The sequence below is a fragment of the Callospermophilus lateralis genome, chromosome 6 (assembly GCF_048772815.1).
Source record: "Callospermophilus lateralis isolate mCalLat2 chromosome 6, mCalLat2.hap1, whole genome shotgun sequence".
NCBI classification, from domain to species: Eukaryota; Metazoa; Chordata; class Mammalia; order Rodentia; family Sciuridae; genus Callospermophilus; species Callospermophilus lateralis.
Window position 1 is genome coordinate 111,232,393 of NC_135310.1, and position 23,289 is coordinate 111,255,681.

At 48.8% G+C, this 23,289-nt stretch overlaps 1 long non-coding RNA gene across 1 annotated transcript in view; it reads right to left on the reverse strand.

The window, feature by feature from the left end:
• Positions 1-479: 479 nt before the first annotated feature.
• Positions 480-23,289, reverse strand: part of LOC143401331 (uncharacterized) — a 33,208-nt gene continuing 10,398 nt past the window's right edge. Inside the window, exons 3-4 of the long non-coding RNA XR_013091633.1 lie at positions 9,489-9,563; positions 480-639 (exon numbers count right to left, since the gene is read on the reverse strand). This is a non-coding gene — a long non-coding RNA (uncharacterized LOC143401331). The remainder of the gene's footprint in view (positions 640-9,488; positions 9,564-23,289) is intronic.

The following is a 23,289-nucleotide window of genomic DNA, read 5'->3' on the forward strand; positions in this document are numbered from 1 at the left end:
GAAAAATCCATGTTTCCAGGGGCCATATTATCCAGGCTCTTCGTTTCACAAAGAGTTTAGAGATGGTTCTTGGCACCAGGGCAAGAGAGTAGCAACACATCAAAATGCATGTTCCCTGGGGGGGGGGAGCAGCAGATGCTATCCCTAGAAGAGCCTGAGAAATGGCTATGTGTTCACTTTCTAGCTGTGTGACCTTGGGCAATCTATATAATCTCTCTGTGCCTCAGTTTCTTCTTCTATAAAATAGGCCAAATAGTATAATTACTTCATAGGTCAATGAAAAGATAAACATATGTAAAGAGCTTAGGGCAGAACATGGCACTGAGTAAGTGCTCAGTAAATATGAACTCTTATTATTATTACTTTTTAATAATTATTAGAAGGACCCCACACAGATAACCTGGAAAGAATGAATGGGAAACCAGACTCTGGGCAGGCACCAGGCCCCTTCCTTACCTCTCAGACCCTGCTTCCTAGGATAAAGACCAAGGCTTGAACTTGTGTGTCTTGTCTGGCTCGCTTGGGCTCTGGGGCCCTTTATAGAACCCACTTCTCTCCTCTCTTCCATGTTCCTTGGCAGTGATCATTCATCCATTCAACAAGTAGGGATCAAATCCTGATCTGGACCAGCATGGAGAGCTGAGATGACAAAGAAGATTATGACCTGGGCTGCCTTCAAGGAGCTCCCTGTGTGGTTGACTGAGTTCACTCCCTCCCTCGTTCACTTCTTCACTAAACACTCGCACCTCCTCTGGACCACACACACGCAGGTCTCTGTCTCTTACCGCTTTGGACACGAAGCAATCACTGAAGGAGTCATTGCCCAGGGATGTTTAGTTTCCAGTCTGTTTCTCATTCTTTCCCACTGGGTACCCACTCTGCGCCCACACACACAGTCACACAAAGACACCCAAACAGAGATCCAGAGGAACGTTCTCCCCGCATCTCCCCTGACTGAAGACTTCCCACTAGTTTCCAGAGTCAGGAGGGAAGAGCAGCAGCAACGGAGGCCCCTGGACTCTCCCCTTGTATCATTCCTTCTCTGTTTCAGCTGTTCACCAAGCACTATGTCTGGACAGAGCAGGGGTAACAGAAATGAACCATCACAGAGCAGACCTTGGAGGAGTCTCCACCGAGCAGCTCGCTCTTTCTACAATTATTTATTGGGCATATCTAAAGTGCTAGTGGAGGCTTTGGGGATGTGAATAAGATGAAGTGCCTGCCCTCAGGGAGCTTGCCATCTCCAAGATGGACCAGAGGCAAGCAAACACATAAATACATCACTGGTTTTATGATCAAGGCTCTGAAGCAAATAAAAGAGGGTGATGCAATTGTGATGGAGGTTGGACAATACATGCTATTTGGATTTGAGCAGGGCTTCTGTTTGTTCATCGGTAATAATCATATCTACCTGTGCAATGAAGAGCACCGTGTGTGTCATCAGTTGTTATTATTTTTAAATAGATGCACAAATGGATCATCAAAAAGACTCAGCAATTAGTGCAGGATAAGGCAATATAGCTCCAGGGCATTCCAGGGGCCCCAGGGAGGATCCCCAAGGAGCCAGGTCCAGCCCAGTCAGGGAATAAGGTGAGGACAGTGGACACAGATGCCCTCTGCCCCTCACCTAGCCTTGCATCCCTGGCACCCATAGCCACCCCCAAGGATGCTGGATCTCTGAGAGGCTGGAGCAGGTAGAAGCAGACAGCAGCAGACACCCACAAGCCTCACCTCCTTTCAGGAGGAGAGAAGAGGAAGGGTCATCCAATCTAGTAAGGAGATGTGCGGGTGGGAGTCAGAATGACAGGGCAAATCCCATCCATGAGTTCCCTTCCTGAATCCTAGAGTTCCATCCCTGAACACACACGACCCTTTCGGCAACTCTGTGGGTTATCAAGGTCCTCACTTCTCAGATGAACCCACAGAGGTGAGAGAGCACACATCATTCTCAGTCACTCACTTCAGAAAAGGCAGTGGACAATTGGTTTGAGTCTTTTTGTCCCCCCGCCCAATCTGCTTCTGATGGGGCAGAGGGTATAGGGGAAAGGAGACTTGGGCAACTCAGGAGGATAGAGGGAGAGGAGGGAGAGACAGACACCGATGTGCAGAATGACCTGATCTGAGGGGAGGGCTCCTGGATGGTTAGAGAGAGGGGGTGTGGGACTGGCAGGGATGGGTTACAGCCAGGAAGAGATGGAAGGGACAGAACCACAGGGAGGAAGCCCCGCCTGCCCTCCACCCCCATCACAATAGGCATCCTGGCAAACAGGATGGGGATGGAGCAAGGCCCTTCTCTGTACCAACCCCCCTCCAGCATCACCTGGCCAGGCAGCCCCATTTCCAGCCCTGAGCCCACAGGGACCAGGATGTGGGCAACTAGGGACAGACAAGCCCTGACGTAGACAACTCTGCGACCCCCAGGCCCGGCCTCCGCAGCCACAAGCCAAATACTCTTTGTGGTTTGGGCCTCAGCCAAGCGCCCACACCCCAGCTCACGGGACCGCAACTTCCCTGTTGCATCAGGTTACCAAGCGCGTGCACACACCCCAGCCTGTTACACAACTGTGTGCGCGCACTCGACACCCACACACCCCGGGTGGCGAGACAGTCCTACAGAGGAAACCGCAGCCTTGCGCAGAGGGCATGGGCCTCTCTCCAGCCTCCTGGCATCTAGAGCTGGAGGATGGGATGGGGAGGGTACCTGGCCAGAAGCCAGGGCCTGCAGGCTGTCCCACTGGCTCACTGAGAAACCCCAGTAAGTCACGTCGCCTCTCTGCGCCTGTTTCCCAGCCTAGAAAGGAAGATCACCTTCCACCCTGATGATCTAGATACCCATTTACCCTCCAGGGCAGCCAACACCCTCCAAACCACTGCCAACACCCTCCCTTCCCTAGGAATGTCAGCAAGAAAGGGGGGCAGGCATTGTCACAGAGGAGACACCAAGGGCTGGATGAGGTAACCTCTACAAAAGGACTTTTCTGATGCAGCTTCCCCCAATAGAAAGATCTGGGGTGTTTCTGGAGGAGAACTCATGATCACCCCCTTTCGAGGAAGAGGGAGGCAGTAGCCAGGGTTCCTTTGAGGCTGAACCAAAGAGTAGGAGGTGGAGGAGGGGATTTTTTTATATGCACTTTCTCTTCCTATTTTTCTACAACAAACACGTGTAGCACACTACTTTGCAAAGGGTGGGGGGGTGCTTGATGGCTGAACATTCTCTGGGGCATTTGCCCTCTGAACCAGGACAATCTGAGGGGAGGGCTCCTGGATGGTTAGAGAGAGGGGGTGTGGGAATGGTTTCAAATGAGCATGGGAAACCTAGATGAAGCACTCCCACAAGTGGGCTTCACAGGGCCTCTAACATGCTGATCTGGGTCACAGCCCTCTAAGAGGACCAATGAGACAAGAGATGCCATCCACTTCGGAGCTCTTTATAGGGGACATCATCAGAGATACTTTCTAGGCACTGCTGGAACCCAGGGTCCCCTGGGAAGCCGAGTTTACCCAGCCGGGTTGCACCTCCATCAAGGAGCCCACCGTCTCAGGAGGGCACAGAGGCCGGATGCCCTAGGTAACCACAGCTAACTACATGAGTCAAACCCCAAGCCCTCTGCCCAGAACTGGTCCAAGACCTGCATCCTTGTTAGGAAGGCAGGTTGTGACTTGAAAGGGCCCGTGGGTGGCCCTGCAGCCTCCCTGAAGTTACTTAGATCTGCAGTGACCCCTGCTGGCTCTGGCCAAAATCACCCCTCCCCTTAGTCCTCACTCTCACCAAACCCTGTTCCTCCAGCAGCCTTCCCATTAGCTTTGACCCAGCCCTATCAGGATCCACGCTGATCACCCCCAATACCAGCTCCCGCACCTCCATATAGTTCTCAGGAAAATTCTAAGAAGTAAGTTTCACTCCTGCATTAATTTGATTTTCAGATGAGAAACTGAGGCTCAGAAGTAAAAATAAAGCTATTAACTGACAAAGTTCAGATTCAAATTTGGGTTTCTGACGTCAGAGCTCACTCACTCACCCACTATGCTATTACTGTGCTGTTCTGCTCCTGCCCAATCCCAGGGCCACCTATAGTGTTCAAGTGTAATTTTGTCTGCCATTGCTACCCATTGCTCTGGGCAAGGATTACTCAATGGGCCTTACCCATGCCCTCCAGGAATGGCCCTGTGATCCAGAACTAGCTAGTCATTGTACCATTCCCTCTGGTCAACTAGGATGCAAATTTGATTTTCAAGCCCAGAACCATCCCCTCTTCTGCTAATTGTGTCTTGATTTCCTTTGGGCCATCCCCATACCCTCACTAAAAGTGACTCGAATGGAGATGACTGTCCCACTATCTCCAGGGAGAGACACATGATTTATTTAGGCCTGGCCACTCAAGCACAAAACATCCTGGCCACAGTGGTTGGTTCAGGAAGGATATATGGCTGATCCAGGCCAATCAGAGCCAATGTGAGGATATTCCTGGGACCACTGGGGAAAAGAATGGCTTTCTATATCGGAGCTGCTAAACAGCTCGGTTTAAGTTTCCAGGAGCCCTGCCTGGGGAGATCTCCTCTAAGAAGGAAGTCCACACCAGAGAGCAGAGACCAGGTCCTGATGACATTAGTTAAGCTGGGCCAACAACAGATTCACCCCAGGACACTTCAGTGACAGAAGCCAATAAATGACTTTTTTGTTATTGTTCTCGTCTTAGCAGGTATGAGTTGGGTTCTTGTTCTTTGAAACAAAGATCTATCAAAGCCCTCTGCCCACTGTTAATCATTATTAACAGATGTGTCTCCTTCTTGCCTTGGCCTCCTATGCTTATATAGACATACTGGACATTTTTTAAATAAAAATTGACACCACTGCCTACTTCTTTCTTCAAGATATACTCTTTCCATTATTTTTGTGAAAACTCCCTTTCCTAGTTTTCCTTCTGCCCCTCTGAAGTCCTATCTGGCTCATTTTCCTTTGCTGGCTCCTCTTTGTTTTCAAGTAACAGAAACCAACTCTGGCATTTATAAGGAAAAAAAAAATTGAAGGCAAAGGATAAAAGAAAGAAAGAATTTATTGGAAAAATATTGAGAAGCTAGTACAGAGAATTGACCAGGAGGGTGGAGTGCCTAGGTTAGAAATGGGACAGAAATGACTTGGCTGGATCCCAAAGTCCCCTTCCATATCAGGAGCAGGATGTCCAAGATGCCCAGTCCCAGGAAAGTGTCTGGCCTGCCGAGCTTAAGTTGCATGGACATCCCTCAGCTGTCCCAGGGAAGTCAAAGGGATGCCAGAATAGAATGAGTCTCTAGGGACTCTTCCAACTCTGGCATGGGAAAGTAACTCATGTGACTTTTCAGCCCACAAGATGGAAAAGAGGAAGCAGCCTAACAGGGAAACAGAGGCCAGGAGGCCACAAAACAAGGGAGGCCGTTTCCTGAGGTTCTCCCTGGGCCTCTGCTCTTCTCCTTCTACACTGCTCCTTGGGCCTTCTCCTTCCCTCCCAGGATGGCCGCAGCTGCCATTAAAATGCCTACAATCCCCTGGATAGACCTCCAGCCCAGAGATCTGAGTTCAGTGTCCTGAGTCCAGTCCGGTCTTTCCATGTGCCTCTCTACACGGATCGCTCACGGGGCCATCCACTCAGAGGGTCCAAATGGAACTTTTTCTCTGGTTGCCAGATCCACTCCTTTTTTGGAGGCATCACACCATAAACTGGGAATCATTGCATCATCCTCAATGCCCTGCATGACTGGGGGCCTCCACCCCATACCGGGCCCTTTCTCTAGTATCTGCCTCTCTGTCATCACCACCTAGTGAATTCCCTGTGACATAAACTTCTATCCATCTGCCCCTCTTCAGTAACAGAACTCCTCATCTGACCTGTAGCCGTGATCATGTAGGCCCATGGCTGCCTAGAACAAAGACAGTGAGGTGAGATGGTATGACCAAGCTCTAGCCCCATTTTGCATTTTATTTAGAGACAGGGTCTCACTGAGTTGCTTAGCACTTAGCTGAGGCTAGCTTTGAACTCATGATCCTCCTGCCTCAGCCTCCCAAGCTGCTAGGATTACAGTTGTATTGGTTTTTGAGTCTGTGCTGCCCAAGCTGGTCTCAAACTCCTGGGTTCAAGTGATAACTCCTGCCTTAGCCTCCTGAGTAGCTGGGACTACTGTTCTGTGAATGCACCACTGTACCCAGCTAAGTCTCAGCTTAAATATCACTTCCTCAGGGAATTTTCCGAGATCACACAGACTCAGGCAGATTCAACTGGGAGAAATTTCTCAGCCCTATGCCTCTCTCCAGGGCTTTTTATGTTTGTATCTAAGTCATTTTTTTTTTTTTTGTCATATAATGGTTGGTTATTTGTTTTCCTCTCCATTTGAACACAATGTCCAAGAAAGCAGGAACTGAATCTGTCTTTTTACCATTGAATCTTCAGCACCTAGAATATGGTAGTCACTCAATAAACTTTTTTGATGAATGAACTTCACTTTTTTTGTTTTGTTTTGTTTTTGTTTTAGTATCTGGGAACTTCACATTTTTAATTAAATTACTGAGCCAGACATGGTGGTATGCACCTGTAATCTAAGTAACTCAGGAAGCTGAGGCAGGAAGATCCCAAATTCAAGGACAGCTTAGACAATTTAGCAAGACTCTGTCTCAGAATTTAAAAAATTAAAGACTGGGAATGTAGCTCAGTGGTAAAGCACCCATGGACTCAATCCCCAGTATCAAAAAGAGGAAGAGAGATTATTGTATTCTTCATTGACCAGATCTAGTCCCCGCAGTTGCACAAGCTGCCTCCATAGGGCCAAAGAGCTGTCCAGACTCACAGTGGTCTTCGGGGACATTGTCTTCTACCCTCCCACCCCAACCCAAACCATTCCCAGGAGCCAGGTGAATCCCAGGGAGGCTCCTCACATAAAAGTAGTTCCAAGTTGGGGTACCTAAACTTCAGATGTCAGACTGGAAGGGCCTTCAGAACTCATGGGACTCAGTTCAATGTATTCACAGGGCAGATGAGGAAACTGAGGTCAAAGAGAACAAAGATTTGCCCTCAGCTGTAGAACGAACTAGAGGAACAAAACCCCAAGGTTCCTGGCTCCCATTTCAATGCTGTTTGCCACACAGGGTAGGGTCCCTGGGGAAGAAAAGTCTGCAGTTTGAAATGGAAGCTCCCAACCTCAGAGGAGAAAATTCACCCTCACTCTACCCTGGAGTAAAGAGCACCATCCTGCAGCCCAATAAGCTGGGTACAAATCCGATCTTCACCTGTCTCCCACAGTATAACCTTCAGCAAATGTCCCAACCTCTTTATACCTCAGTTTCTTCAATGAAAAAAATATATATGTACACAACAGTAATCGTATTAACTTTGTAGTAATGTTGGGGAGATAAAATGAGTGGACACATACAAAGTGTTTGGAAAAGCCTTGATTGTGTAGTATGTGCTCAATAAACATGAAAGCATATCATCAAAGATCTCCATGTCCTAAACCAGCAGAAGGCCTTCCCCTGAGGAGTGATTTGCAGTGGCAAGATCTGCATTTCCCAGAGTATGGGTGGAAGCCAGGGCCCCCTCCCCAGGCTGTCAGTGACCCCACCCTCCAACCTCCTGTCTCTGGACTCAGTGGGCCCTTGGCCCCTCCAGTCGCCAGCCTGTCTGCCCTGCTCTCACGCCTGATGCAGAGATAAACATATCCCACGATAGTATTGTTTCCCACTTCCCGTAGCTCTCAAGTGCGATCCTAGGGGGGTAGGATTAGCCAGGCATTCAGGCAGCTTAGGGGTTTGGAAGGATTGAAAGGCTATTCACAGAGCTGGCCAGTCCCCAGTCTTTAAAGACAGTGGAGGTAGTTGGGATTGCAGGGAAAGGGCAAGGGAAGCTGCTGGGGCCTGAGCTTCTGGAACATTCTGCTGTCCTCAGCCACACACCACACACACATTTGACCTAACTAGAGGGAGGGGCTGCCCAGCTGAGTAAAGAAATGAGATATCCCGCCCCCCCCCGCCCCCCCCCCAGTCATCCCCATCGGTGATCAGAGCCTCTGGTCCCTGTGTTCCCTCAGGTCATGGATGATTGACTAGCAAGGTGCGTCCTAGGAAGGGAGGCCCAGAGCCTTTGGCAGACAGCCCCTAGCCCCCAAGCCCAGTAGGCAGGCAGGGGAAGGGGTAGGGGATGAAGTGTGCTTACTTCATCAAGCGGTAGAGTCAGCCAAGGGAGAGAGGCCTTTCTCCTCACTCAGCCAGGGCGGGCCCTCTGCTCTCTCCCCACTCCCCAGTACTCCCAGTCCAGCCACTCTCATGACCTCACTGCCATGACCAAGCCAGGCAGGCAGCCAGCAGCCAGGGACCCGCCAAAATCCACATCCCCCCGAGACCACCACAAGTCAGTCACGGCCAGAACATGTTGCTCAAATAACCTCCACCCACCCAGATGCACATCCACAAGACAGTGTGTCCACTGCGTGTTTACTCCAGCCAGGCAGGCCCACCTCCCCTCCCGAGAAGGCTGGACCAGGGCTGCCAGTCCTCTACTACACATGGTTCCCAGCTCCTCCTCTCCCTGCAAAATTTTGCTCAGCTGTCTCAACATGGAAAAATCTTCCCTGGGTAACCTTCCTGCTATAACCTTACCATAATTCCACAGTGATGGTGGTAGTGATGGTGAGGGTGGTGATGATGGTATTGGTGATGGTGATGGTGTTGGTGATGGTAAAGGTGGTGACGATGGTGATGGTGGTGGTAGTGGTGGTGGTAGTGATGGGGATGGTGGTGGTGGTGGTAGTGGTGGTGGTGGTGATGGGGATGGTGATGGTGATGTGGTGGTGATGATGATGGTGATGTGGTGGTGATGGTGATGGTTGGTGATAGTGGTGATGATGATGTTGTGATGGTGATGGTGTTGGTGATGGTAATGGTGGTAGTGGTGGAGGTGATTATGATGATGATATTAGAGGTGGAGATGATAGAGATGAAGTGGTGGCAGTGGTGATGAGGAGCTGATAGAGGGGATAGGGATGGTGACAGTAGTGGAGGTAGCGATGGTGGTTGAGATGTTGGAAATGAGGTGAGTAGGGGTGTCCCCTTTCTTTCTTTAAGCATCAATTGACAATCATCCATGACCTCTAGGACTACAGGAACACTGTGTTGATTAGAAAGTGTACAGAGCACCCAGCACAGAAGGTTCCCAGAGCAATGGGAGTAATGACCCCTCCTCCAGTTCCCCAGCAAGGTATAATATGTTCCTGTCTGGGACTTCAGACTATCCTCCAACTCGAAGTAAGTATTATCTGGCCTAGAATCTGCTGAGGCTTCCCCTAAGGCTTAGGAGGCAGAGGACCCTACAAAGGGATCCCAACTAACTGGAGTAAACTTGGGTCTGATCATAGTGCTTATTGGCAAGGTTATTAGGAGGATTGACATAAATATCCTTAGAAAGATATGGTGTAAAATAGTGGCATAAGAGGGGGCTGGGATTGTGGCTCAGCAGTAGAGCGCTCACCTAGCATGGCAGGGTCCTGGGTTCCATCATCAGCACCACATAAAAATAAAGGCATTGGGTTGGGTCCATCTACACCTAAAAAATAAATAAAGAGTTTTTTTTTTTTTTTAAGTGGCATAAGAAATGATGGATATTTTTCATTCCGTTTCCAGGGCTTTCTTACCAAGCCTCACCTCCCCACTCCCCCAGCCCACCTCCTCTGCCATGTGTCTCCATGCATTCACTTTCTAGATCTACCATAACAAATCGTCACAAACTTTGTGGCTTAAGATGACAGAAGTGTGTTCTGTCACAGCTCTGGAGACCATAAGTCTAAAATTAAGGAATCAACAGAGCCAAGCTCTCTTCCAGCTTCTGGTGGCTGGTCCCTGCCTCTATCTTCACCTGAGTCTTCACATGACCTTCCTCTGTGTCTCTGTGTTCCTTTCTGTTTCTTATAAGGACTTTCACTGGATTTAAGATCCACCCTAATCCAATATGATCTCATTTTAATCTTTACCTTCATTGTATTTGCCAAGATCTATTTCTAAATAAGGTCACAGCCTCAGATTCCAGGTGGACATAAAATTTGAGGGACCACTATATCCCCTGTCACAACCTCTGAATAAATCAAACTTAATTCCTCAATCCTATATCACCTGGCACAACTGCAGCCCTGTCCAAGCTGCTCTGGGACCCACACTCAAACTCTGCAGTGTCCCAGGCCCCCAACCAGTGTCCAGCTCTGCAGCGCTATGCGTGCATGAGCTCAGATTCCCTCTTCGCTTGGCGGTGAGAAAGGGGGATTCTAGGCTTCAGCCGGAGCCCATAGGGGCCTCTCTGCTCGGAAATGCTTCTTCCTCTCCCCCTGGCAGCTGTTTGGTTTGGCGGGGGTCCAGCTGGCAAGTTCAGCAGCCAAGGAGCCCTTGGGGGGCAGGAGAGGGAATGGTGTGGGGCAGGCAGCTCCCTGCTCAGGCCCAGGCCCTGGGAGCTGGGCCAATGGCAGGCCTCCCTGCTGGCTGGCTCCAGCCCCCTCACCCTTGGTTCTCCTCCTCCTGGTCTCCTGTCCTCCCCATCCCACAAAGGGGAATTCTGGAGACCCTCCACCACCCGCCCCAGCCAAGGAGAAGACGTGCCGAAGAGGAGCATCAGCTGGCAATGCAAGAAACACACACACAGCAAGAACAGTCGGCCTTGCTGCAGATCTGCTGGTACAAGCTCTGCATACTCTTTCAGGGCACCCTGGGACAACTTGAACTCCTTCCAACATCTGGATACCCTGTCCCCTGCTCCATCCACATTCCCAAACTCTCCTGTCCCCAGTGTCTCCTCTAAAGCACTTGCCTCCTCTTTCCAGAGCCCCTCTGAACCCCCAAGCTATTGCTCATTCTTCTGAGTCAGGCCTCCCTTCAGGGAAGCAGGATAGGAAATGAAGTCTCAGACCCCACAGGTCCTTTACCACCGATAAGAATGTGGTTAAAAACAAAAAAACAAAAACAAAAAAAAAAAAACATGAAGAAGGTCTTTAGGGTCCATTCCATTCCGTGTAGTTTAATCAAAGCTCTACACTGAATACCTGTGGAAACTTCGACAGGTAATAACTGTCTGAGCCTCTGGCATACACCTGTAATCCCAGCTACTCAGGAAGCTGACACTAAGGAATATTACAAGTTCAAGGCCAACCTTGGCAACATAGACCCTGTCTCTGCCATTGGGGATGAAGCTCAGTGGCAGAGCTATATTGCACACAAGGCCCTGGGTTTAATCCCTAGTATTAGGGAGTGGAGAATGAGGATACTTCACATAGTTAATTTCTGGGATTGCAAAGATAAAATCACATTTCCTCTAAAAGAACACTGGTACTCTCTAAATGAAAACAACTTAACTGTATGCCAAGCACCTGGTTGAGCACTTTGCATTGATTATTTCATTTAATCCTAATAATAACCTTCTATGAGATAGTAACCAATTCACACAGCTAAAGGAGCTAAGCAGTTTGGGTTCCAGGAAAGGTAAGTGGCTGAGCAGGGATTTGTCTCCAGGGATTTGCACTATGAATCCGACCCTGTACTCTAAAACAGCATACTCTGGCAGAGTCGACATGGTAAGTAGTATTAGTGTTACTATGAATATTCATATTGTTATGGACTGTGCGGGTTAAGCCTAGGCCACAGAGAGCAGCTACACTTACTGAAGTGCAGGGGTTTGGAGGCGGGGGGGGGGGGGGGGGGGGGCTGCACATGCAGCACGGAGGTCTCCCTGCCCCTGTACGCACAGATTTGCATGCAGTTTGCAAGTAGGGTTCTGCCTGGCTGCCTCTGCAATTCTGAAGTCCCGGATGCTAGGGTCAGCCCATCTCAGCCTCTCAGCCACAGGAGGAGACCATTGAAACTGAGTCTCCGGCGGCGCTTGTGCCTTGGCACATCTGGAAGCTGTTAGCCTTCTCTGCCTGCCTCCTGGAGCCAGCTGTTTGCGGTGGCTAATTCTGGGAAGTGCCCCTCTGTCAGCAGCTGCCTGTGGGGATAGGGTTGGGGGTTCCTCACCACCAAACCAGTGAAACGGGAGGGAGTTGGGCAGGCAGCAGAGGGTTAATTGAATAACCACAGCCGTCACCCAGAAGAGCTGTTCTCTTCCCCCAGCCCTGCAGATAGCCATGGGGTTACTATGGGTTGAGTAATGAGAAGGAAAGAGAGGGGGAGGAGGCAGGGAGGACCAAGAAGCAGAGATGAAGAGAATGTTTCTGCTGTAAAAGATCTTCAAAAGGTCATCTGATATTGTCCATCCTCCTGTTGCCTGGGGGTCACAGTGACCGTGCGGTATAGTGGAAAGAGGGCATCCTTTGTAGTTGAGCTGAGCTAGGTCATGATCCTGACTCCATCACTGTTGGTCTCAGTGATCTTGAGAAAGGTCCTCAGCCTCTCCAGGCCTAAGAGTCTCATCTGGTGATGGGAGAGCTCTACCTCCCTGGCAAGACTGCCATGAGGCTTCTGGGAGATGTGGTCTGGTCCATACTCCAGAACATGGACTTCTTCCTTCTAAGAGCAGCAGGAAGCTAGGAGAAACATCTTCCCCTATCTCCAGCCCCTGCCCTGCCTTCCAGAATCACTCTAGCTTCTGCCTGCATCATACAGGCCTCACTGCAGACCTGGTCTCAAAGGCATGCCCTCCCTAGAGCCTGAGTGGCCCACCTCTCTGCCCAGCTTTGCCCACCTCATGTTTTAAGCTTGTTGAATGCCACCCTACCTCCCCACAGGAATTGGCAGCTCCTGTCAGTTTCCATAGCCCCAAATCTCCCTTTGCCCACAGCCTCCTTCCCTATGGCCTCAGGGAGGTGATTGGATACCTCTGAAGTCAATCATCCTGGGGTTTAATCATCATCACTGCTGAAGATGCCTCCTTATATGCTATCACATGTAAGTTTCATCATGAGTCTGAAGAAAAAGCTTAGCTACTATTTTTATAGATATGGAGCAAAGGACAGATGTTAACATTCATTAGACTTGCTGCATACTAAGCCATCAGAGAAAAGCCGAGGAACTCCTGAACTCTCTCCCAAGAAGATGCAAAATTAACAATGAAGGACTGGTTAATATCTCCTACAGGTAATACTCAAAGGGGCTGTGTCCCCAGACAGCTGCCCTCTCCTCATCCTGGCTGGAACACTCAGAGAACCACTGTTCAGCCCTAACCAGAACTGCTCTTCACCTACACCCACTTTTACAAGTTCCTGGCTGGGCTTGGTGGCGCATGTCTGTAATCCCAGCAGCTCAGGAGGCTGAGGCAGGACGATAGCGAGTTCAAAGCCAGCCTAAGCAACTGAGCAAGACCCTGTCTCTAAATAAAATATAAAATATAGCTGGGGATATGGCTCAGTGGTTGAGTGCTCCTGAGTTCAATCCCCAGTACTCCCACCCCCCCCAAAAAAAGTTCCTCCCCTTCCTGTTGTCCCACAAGCTCCAGTCCCCTTGAACAGTGAAATCACATCTTCAGGTCCTCCCCCACAACTCCCTCCTCCCTGATCCACACAGCCTTAACATCTTTGATGTTAATGCTTTTGTTTTTATTTTTGTTTTGTTTTGTTTTTGCAATACTGGGGATGTAACCCCTGGGCTACATCCCCAGTCCTTTGTATTTTTTTTTATTTTGAGACAGGGTCTCACTAAGTTGTCCAGGCTGGCCTTGAATTTATAATCCTCCTGCCTCAGCCTTCTGAGCTGTTGGGATTACAGGCCTATACCACTGCACACAGCAGTTGTTATTTTTAACCACCATTTATCAAGCACTTAGCTTTGTGCCAGGCATTTTAATAAATACTTTTTGACTAGTATCTCATTCAACAGCCCCCACACACTCAGCAACCCCCAAAATGAGTATCATTATATCAGTCTTACAAATGAGGAAACCAAGCTTCAGAAAAAGACCCTTCCTTCATACGCTACACAATCCCAGTCTGTGGGAACAGCAACTCTGGCCTTACAAAGGGCCCAGCAGCCCCACACACTATCAATTAGACTCCCAAATTCAGCTGGATCAAAGGATCCCAGACCTGAATGGTCGGTCAACTCGGTGTCAGCTCCACCTGCGTGCCTACCAGATGCCTCAACCTTAAAATGTCCAAAAACACCTCTGAGCTTCTCCTCAAAAAAGCATTTCCCCCAGAGCTTCCCGCATAGCAGCTCAGAGCGGCTCCATCCTTCTAATAGGGGAGGCTCCAATCAGCAGGAAATCTTATTGGCTCCACCCTCAGAACCTACCACCCCAACCACCTCCCCTGCTTGACCACAGGACCACCTCCCCCAGCTCCAGGGAGGGTATTTGTGGGGGGAGGGCCTTAGGACTAATGTGATTGAGCAGACAGCCTATGGGAGGCCCTTGTTGAGGGACCAGTTTTAGCTCACCCTTAAGAAGTTTCATGTTTCACCATTAGCCTTAGACATATCTCTCCCTTTCTCTCTTTTTTCTTTCCTTCCTTCCACATGTCCTCCCTCCTTCTCTCTTTCCTTTGCTTTTGTGCAAAATACATACTGAGCATTGGCTCCATTTGTAACACAGGAAGGTGGGGGTTACAGGGGCACTAGTGTGGTTCCAGGGCCCCAGGGAACTGAAAACTGTACTTGTGGTTTCTATAACAAGACCAAGATGTTGGGTAAGGAACAAAACCAGCCCTGGGCCTCACTAGCAGGTACGCTCAAGGATGCAGGGAACTCACTGGAAAAGCAGACCTGAGCCTAGGCTGGGGATTTTCAGATAGATCAAGGTAGGAAGGAGTAAGGCAAGATACTGGGACAGTGGAAGTTTGAGCACAGGCTTGGTGATAACAGACCAAGTTAGGAGGGCATCCATCTGGTTGGAGCAGAGGTGAGGTGAGGTGGGGTCCAAGGAGCATCCTGAGTGGTGAGAGAAGAGGACCATCAGTCAGACCTCCCAGCGGGATTGGCCATAAGAATAACAGTGGCACAGCAAAAGCACGATGCTGCACCTACTCTGACCTGGGCTCGAATCCTAGCCACGCCTCTTGGGCAAGTCACTTTCCCTGTGCCTTGGATTTCTCACCTCTAATAGAGAAAATAATCCCCACCTCACGGAGTGCTTGTGAGGATTAAATGGGATGATGTATATGAAAACTTCTGGCATCACACTTCATAGACGCTTTTTAAAAATGTTTATTGAATCTGAGCAAATGAAGGCGGTGGGTGTGAAGCGCTCATTCAAGTGGTTTCGTCATAGAAGAAGAACCAGATTGCACAATAGGCGAGTCAGCGCGGGGTCAGGGGAGGCTGTTTCTGATCCCAGGGAGACCTGTGGGGGTTTGAGAGCCGAGGATATGGATGCTGCCAAACAAGGGCCGGGAGGAGAAGTCTCAAGAACCAATAGTGAGGACAGTCACACAGCCCTGCGAATATCCTAGAACCATCAAACTGAACACTTTAAGTGGGTGGATTGTGTGGAATGTGAATTTTATCTCATAAAACTGTCCAAAAAAGAATGTCTGGAGAGACCCACTAGCTCTTAAGGTACCCCCAGATCACCCTGCACTACCAGATGTTCCACACATGGACCCGAAGGCCCTATGCTGCCTGCACCACCACCCAGAACCATTCACAGCTTTTCTGTTCACCCCTACGAAACCACATCCCTGCCACCACCTCCTTCCCTTCCCTATCCCTCAGGCAAACTGAAGCAGTGTTCCAGAAGGAGGGCGGGAAGGGGACCTGGTTCTAGCCCTGGCTCTGCCTCCAATGTGCTGAGGGCTTTCTCCTCTGGGCTCAGCCTCCTCCTGTGTGCACAGGCAGAATGGGAGGAGGTGAAGGGCCTGGGCCCCAACAGGCTCCTGGGTGACTGCCAGCCCCTCTCTCACCAGCTGAGAAAACTCTGCACGTTATACATCCTCTTTGTGTCTCATCTAAAATAGGGAAACTCAGGCTGGGTATATAGGTGAGTGGTAAAATGTTCACCTAGCATGTATGAGGCCTTAGATTCCATCTCCAGCATGGCGAATAAATAAATAAGTAGGAATCTCAGAGGATTGCACAAAGATTAAAAGGGTTACTAGATACAAAGCACTCAGAGGAAGAGCCCAATTAATATTAACTCCTTATACCATTATGACTGTGTGGAGGAGTAGTCAGTCAATGGTCTTTGAGGTGATTTCTGTGATTTCCTCACAGAAGAATCATTTCCCCAGGATGAACAGTGCCATATCCCTAGAAAGCAAGAGTGGCAGCAGCTTCTAGACTAAGTAGTTTTCTTAGGTTTGTTCCATGCCTGCTCCAGTGGGGAGTGTGAAGTTTTGTTTTTGTTTTTGTTTTGTATCAGGGATTGAATCCAAAGGCTCTTAACCACTGAGCCACATTCCCCAGCCCTTTTTATTTTTATTTTTTATTTTGAGACAGGGTCTTACTAAGTTGCATAGGGCCTCCCTAAATTGCTGAGGCTGGCTTTGAACTTGTGACCGTCCTGTCTCTGCCTCCAGAACCACTGGGATTTCAGGCATGCACCCTTGCACTCCGCTGACTGTGAACCTCTTGAGAGCAGAGGACCCCTAGCACACATTTACCAGATGGAGTCCTTTTAGGGAGGCAAGTGTGTGAAGGTGGAGAGACAAGCTAAAGGGTGGAACCTGAGCCAGATCAGGAGCACAGCAGGAAAGTATCAAAAACTCACACTTACCAAGTATCTGACCCCTCACCAGGCACTCCCCCGCCCACTAAATGCCTTTCATGCATTAGCTCATTTGTTCTTCACAAAAACCCAAGTGAGTTTTTATTATTCCTGTTGTACAGATGAGGAAACTAAGGCACAGAGTGATTAAGGAGTCCCCAACATCACATAGCTAACAAGCAATGGAGCTGGGATTTGTACCCAGTATGAATCCAGAGAACATGCCCCCAGCTACTTACATTGCCTCATAGGTCTACAAAATACAGCATATGTCACCCAGAGGCTGGCCTGGCCACTGCACAAATGAGATGGAAGAGTCCTGCCCAGCCAGAGACTAAGGTTGAGAAGTAGGAAAAGGGGCTCAAGGAGTCCCCTCTACAGAAATTTTTTTGAGGAAAGGGCAGGCCATTCCCAGCCCAGGCCTGCTTGCAGGTCGGGGTCTAGACAAGATCACCTTCCAGGACCTCCACCAATTTTTGAGTCTCTCTTCTGAGCTGAGAGCCCTGAGGGCAGGCATCTAATTCTGAGGTCCTTCAGTGGGTCCAGCTTGGAGCAGCGACTGAGGCCAGAGGTTAAAAGCAGGAAGCACCAGAGATCCTGTAGAAAGACAAATGTTATTCTGACCCAAGTCCCTGCCCAACAGTCAAAGGTTCCAAAGAGGCTTCATGGGTGGCAAGCAGGGAATAAGAGTGGGTTTTCCAGCTCCAAGACCTCCAACCCCAGCCCAGAGTGACCTGTCCCCTCTCCACTGCCCCTTCTTTCAAGTGTGTATGCATAGACATCCTGGCCCCAAGAAGATGAGTCCAACGTCCTCTCAGGGTGCAACAACCCTCAGCTTTGATTTATACCCATGAATACTCTCTCCAGGAAATTCATTCATTCATTCACTATTCTTTCCATGATTTTTCACTGAGTTCTGCTAAGCTCCAGGCCCCACATGATACAAGCCCCGCCCCCAAATTACCCACCTAATGGAGAAAAGAACACCTGGACTTATAAGACCAACAAAGATCCTGACCAGTGAGCTGGATGGAAAGAGGGTATGTGGGCCCTATGGACATCTTCAAGGAGGGAATGTCTGAGCTAAGCCTTGAGGGCAAGAGGAACTTTCCAGACAGTAGCCAGTTGGGAAACTGAAGGTCATATGGCGGTGACTTGCACATACAACCGAAAAGCAACAGCCACAGGCAAGGCCAAGAGAGAAGAAGAGCGAAGGTCAGGAGCCACATTACAGAGGCCCTTGCAGGGTCCTGGGCTGTGCTGGCAGAGACAAGATGAGCCTTGAGGATCAGTAAGCAAGGGAGCAGCACTGTCTTCTTTCTGGTTTAGACAGACTAGGCTAGCAGGGAGAAGGATCAAAGGGGAAGATGGGCCTTGTTAGTCAATTTTGCAGTCCGCAGGCCTCTCCAGCCCTTCGCACTGTGCTGGCTGCCTGGGATCTGGCCTCCTCATACCCACCATCTACATGTGTTTGAACCACATTCCATGCACAGGCATGCTAGGGGAGTGAAAAGAAGAGGACCCAAGTGGCTGGGCCTGTATCCTGCCCTAAGCCCCAAGGGTGTATGTGATGTTTGCTCTGGCCGGCCCTTACTTCTCTCAGCTGGGACCCCAGTAGGGGCTCAGAGAAGAGCAAGAAAGAGCCAAGACTTACTGAGCACCTAGTATATCCATGAACTTTCCAAGGCTTAACATATGAAATCCTATTGCTGGTGGGACTGCAGCCACTGTGGAAAGCAGTATGGAGATTCCTCAGAAAATTTGGAATGAAACCACCATTTGACCCAATTATTCCATTCCTCAGTATATAACCAAATGACTTAAAATCAGCATACTATAGTGACACAGCCACATCAAGTTTTATAGCAGCTCAATTCACAATAGTTAAGCTACGGAACCAACCTAAGTAACCTTCAACATATGAATGGATAAAGAAAATGTGGTATATCTACACAATGGAATATTACCCAGCCATAAAGAAGAATGAAATTATGGCATTTGCTAGTAAATGGATGGGACTGGAGACTATCATGCTAAGTGAAAAAGCCAATTCCAAAAAACCAAAGGCTGAATCTTTTCTCTGATATGCGGATGCTAACATACAATAAGAGGAGTGGGAGGGAAGGAAAGAAGTTCATTGGATTATACAAAGGGAAATGAAGGGAAGGGAGGGAGATGGGACTAGGAAAGACAGTAGAATGAATCGGACAGAACTTTCCTATGTTCATATATGAACACACGACCAGTGTAAACTCCACATCATGTACAACCACAAGAATGGGAAGTTATACTCGATATATGTATAATATGCCAAAACACATTTTACTGTTGTGTATAAATAAAAATAAAAAATAAAAATATTCTATGAAGGAGATTCCATTGCCAAACCCATTTTACAGAAGGAAAAAGTAAAGCAGACAAAGGCCCCATAGTATATACCATGGGGACTCAAAACCAGGTCCACTAGTTCCTTTTGTTTATCAATAAATCTGCTTATCAAAACCAGAGGATGGGTTCTAGGACCCTTGAAGAAACCAAACTCCTTGGATGCCGAAGTCCTTTATATTAAACACATAGTATTTACATATAACCCATGCTCATTTTCCCGCATACATAAATCATCTCTAGGTTATTTACAATATCTAATACAATGTAAATGGTATGTAAATATTGTTACACTGTCTGTTTAGGGCATAATGACAAGAAATAAAAAGTCCATGTTCAGTACAGACGCTATTTCTATTTATTTATTAGTCTGTTCACTCCTCAGTTGAATGTGCTGACACAGAACCCAAAGACTCAGCAGAACCCAGGAATGCGGAGGGCCCACTATGCTTCCTAAGCCATTGCTCTGTGCCAGGCGTGTTCTAGGCTCTTTGGAGACTAAACAGTGAATCTCCAAACAGTTCATGCTGTAACCAGCCTGTGCCACACCTCCTTGGGGTAGGATGAAGGTCAGGAACAAGGATCGTTCCTCATGCGTCGAGTTGAAGCTCAAGTGTCCCAGGGCATGATCAGCCCAGTCACCAAAGAGAAAGAACAGCCACTCTGCTGAGGAGCAGGTGGGCTCTAGGGTTCATGACTCCCTCTCTGAGAGCTGGGCTACTGAACAGAGGACACAAGGCTTGAATCCTCAGCATACCCACTCAGTGCCCTCCCTGGTCTCTTTGGGCTGTGCCGAAACTCTTAAAGGTCACGTCCCTTGGTTTCCTGGAGTCAGGAGGGGATAGACACAAGCTGCCGGGAGGACCTTATGCAGGACATGGGAGACATGTTGTCCCACCCCCAGCCTGCTCCTAGACCAGCAACTCAGGGGCCTACCTCTGGCCTGGGGAATAGAGTAAGTGGGTAAGAGAAAATGGTAGGAATCTGGGGCAATGGGGCCACTCCCCTGCCTGGGTGGCGGGTGGCTACCTCTGCAACAGTGACTCAGCTGCAGGTAGATAAAGTTGGGGTTAGACTGAGCGGTTTGGTGTTACAATCCTGTACTCAGCTGCCCTAGGCGGAAAGACTGACAGCCAGGTCAGGCTGGAGGTGTGGAGCTGGATATGTGTGTGTGTGCTGGAGGATGGCAGGATCTTTGGGGACTTTCTTGAATTCACAAGCCCAAGGCAAGAAAGAATGTCTGGGATCACATTCCTGTGGTGGGGTCTATGGAGACCCTGGCCAGACCCTCCTATCTCCCATTCCTCAAGATCCTCCTTAGAAGACTCTTCCTCCAGGAAGCATTCCAGTACTAATGGAGTCAATGCATCTTCTCCCCACTGATCAGTGTGCACTGACTGACTCAGGACCTCCCAAGCATTTTCCTCAGACTTATACCCAAGTCAGGGGAGTACTACTTTCCACCCCAACTTCAGGCTCATGCCTCTTGAAATGGTGTTCAAATTTCACATCTGATCTTTTAGCTTCAAATATGTGTATTCTACTCCAGGATATAGCCATATATATATATATTTTTTTGGGGGGGGCAGGTGTGCCAGAGATTAAACTCAAGGGCACACAACCACTGAGCCACATTCACAACCCTATTTTGTATTCTATTTAGCAACAGGGTCTCACTGAGTTGCTTAGTGCCTCACTATTGCTGAGGCTGGCTTTGAACTTGTGATTCTCCTGCCTCAGCCTCCCAAGCTGCTGGGATTGCAGGTGTGTGCCAGCATGCCTGCCTTATTTTATTTATTTTTTTTTTGTATGTGGTACTGGAGATTGAACTCAGGGGCACTCTACCACTGAGCTACATTTCCAGTCTTTTTCTTTTTTCTTTTCTTTGGGGGGGGGGGTATGGGAGTGAGGGGGTAACATACCCAGCAGCCTTCCTATTTTTTTTATCTTGAGACAGGGTCTCACTAAATTGCTGAGGCTGGGCTCCAACCTGTGATCCTCCTCCCTCACCCTCCTGAGTTGCTGGGATTACAGGTATGTGCCACTGAGCCTTATTATTATTGTATTTTTTAAATAATAATTCTGTCATGCATGACAGCACATGCTTGTAATCACAGTGACTCAGGAGGCTGAGGCATGAGGGTCACAATTCAAAGCCAGGCAGGGCAACTTTTCAAGTTTTTAAAAAGGGACTGAGGATATAGCTCAGAGGTAGAACATTCCAGGGTTCAATTCCCAGCGCGCGCGCGCGCACACACACACACACACACACACACACACACACACAGATCATTTTTACTTACAAAGTGAATCATAATTTTTCTCTTAAAATATTCTAGGGATACTGATGCCATAAGAGTATGTCTCATGCTTAACTGTAGCTTTGTAAACTACTCAACTTTAGCACATGCGTCATTGTAGACCTCTATTGGAGAGCAAATGAGGCAACGAATTTCAGCTAGATCCAAAAGCTGTCTTTCTGGTCCTGAAACCCTGACCCCTTCAGTCCTCAGGGCAGCTAGATAGGTGGGCAGCTAGAGGCCTCTCTGTAGTCCTCTCTGCTGACAGGGCATGGCTCAAACTTCACATTCTACTGATGCTACCATGTGACTGGTTTGGAAGCAGTTCCCCAGAACGGCAGTGCTTAAATTTAGCTAGAAATTATAATCACTTAGGGATCTTCTGAAAATCTTGACACTCAGCCCACAACTTCCACCAATTAAATCAGTGTCTCTTGAGGATGAAATTCACTCAATGGTACTTTTTAATTCTCCCCAGACAATTCCAAAGTGCAGCTGAATTTGAGAAATAGCGATTTGGGCCAAACCCTTTATAATGATAGAGATGCTGAGGCCCAGAGAGAAGTGCCTTGCTCAAGGTCATGCAGCAAGGTAATGGCCGGACCCAGAAACTCCACTAACCAAGGCAGACCTCCTGCCCACATCCATCCTCCACACCCCTGTGGGCACTTGCCTGGCAGCCTGCTAATCCCATAAGGATCCTAGAGTTCTTTGTTCAAGACTGGTTGGGAGGAAGATCCCCAGGATAGGCTCCCAGAGCCCTTCATCCCAAAGTGCCCCCATTCAAGATGTTCTCTGGAGACAGAATGTCTTAGAACATTTCCAACCTGGATATTCTCCTTGCCTCAATGCCACCGTGGCTTTAACAGGATTTCAGGGAGACTGAGGACTGGGACAGCTGTGGTTTGGGGCAGGACACCACAAGGAGATATACTATAGCTACAGGCAAAAGTTGAGAGAGTCATGGAACACGATTTTTCTGGACCCACCCCGAGAAGCCCAAGTACTTTCCCCCTCCCTCCTCTCCCTACCCTCTGATGACACAGGAACCTCTGCCCTCCACTTCACACCCTTGCCCCAATGGGGAGGTGAGGGAAATCTGCGGCCTGAGGGCTGTCAGCAACTTATTTTCATTCTGGGTCTGGCTGGTTTAAATAGATCCATCCAGGGACCTATAGAACTTGTGTCCTATCCATGGGACACACACACACACTCAGAACCTATGGATAAAGAGGGAGAAGGAGGCATCCCAGCGATTCAGAGTCTTTGAATTGATGACATTCAGTGGCCAAACGCCATCCTTGGAGGGGAGGAGGAATGGGATCACAAGGAAAGACAAAGAGGCTGAAAGGGGCATCCATCCTTCTGCCATCTGCTTCCATCTTCTAACCCAGTGGCTCTCAATCCTGGTCACACATAGAATCTCCTGGGGAGCTTTTACAAATGCTGATGCCTGGGCTCCAGCCCCTGGAAGTTTAACTGTTTGACTTAACTCCGGGAAAAAGTTTGGGGCATCAATTAAATGTGCAGACAGGACCTTTGCCTAATGGAATAACCTATCAGTGATGGATGGATTTCCTCACTTGGCAGAGGGCCAGAGGAAGAGCTTGACTTTTCTAGGGGTGCAAGATGGGCACCATACTCTGAGACCCTAATGTCATGTCCTTCATGAACATAATGCAGTAAAAGACTGAGGTTAAAGAGAATGAGCAGGTTCTCATTTTCCCTGTCCTATTTCCTTGCCTTGGACAAATCACCTGCTTCCCAGAGCCTCAATTTCTTTCTTTTTTTAATATTTATTTTTAGTTTCAGGTGGACACAATATCTTTATTTTATTTTTATGTGGTGTTGAGGATCGAACCCAGTGCCTCACACATGCCAGGCGGGCACATTACCACTTGAGCCACATCCCCAGCCCCTCAATTTCTTCATCCACAAAATAGATGGAGAGAATAGTTGCTACCTGATAGGTACTT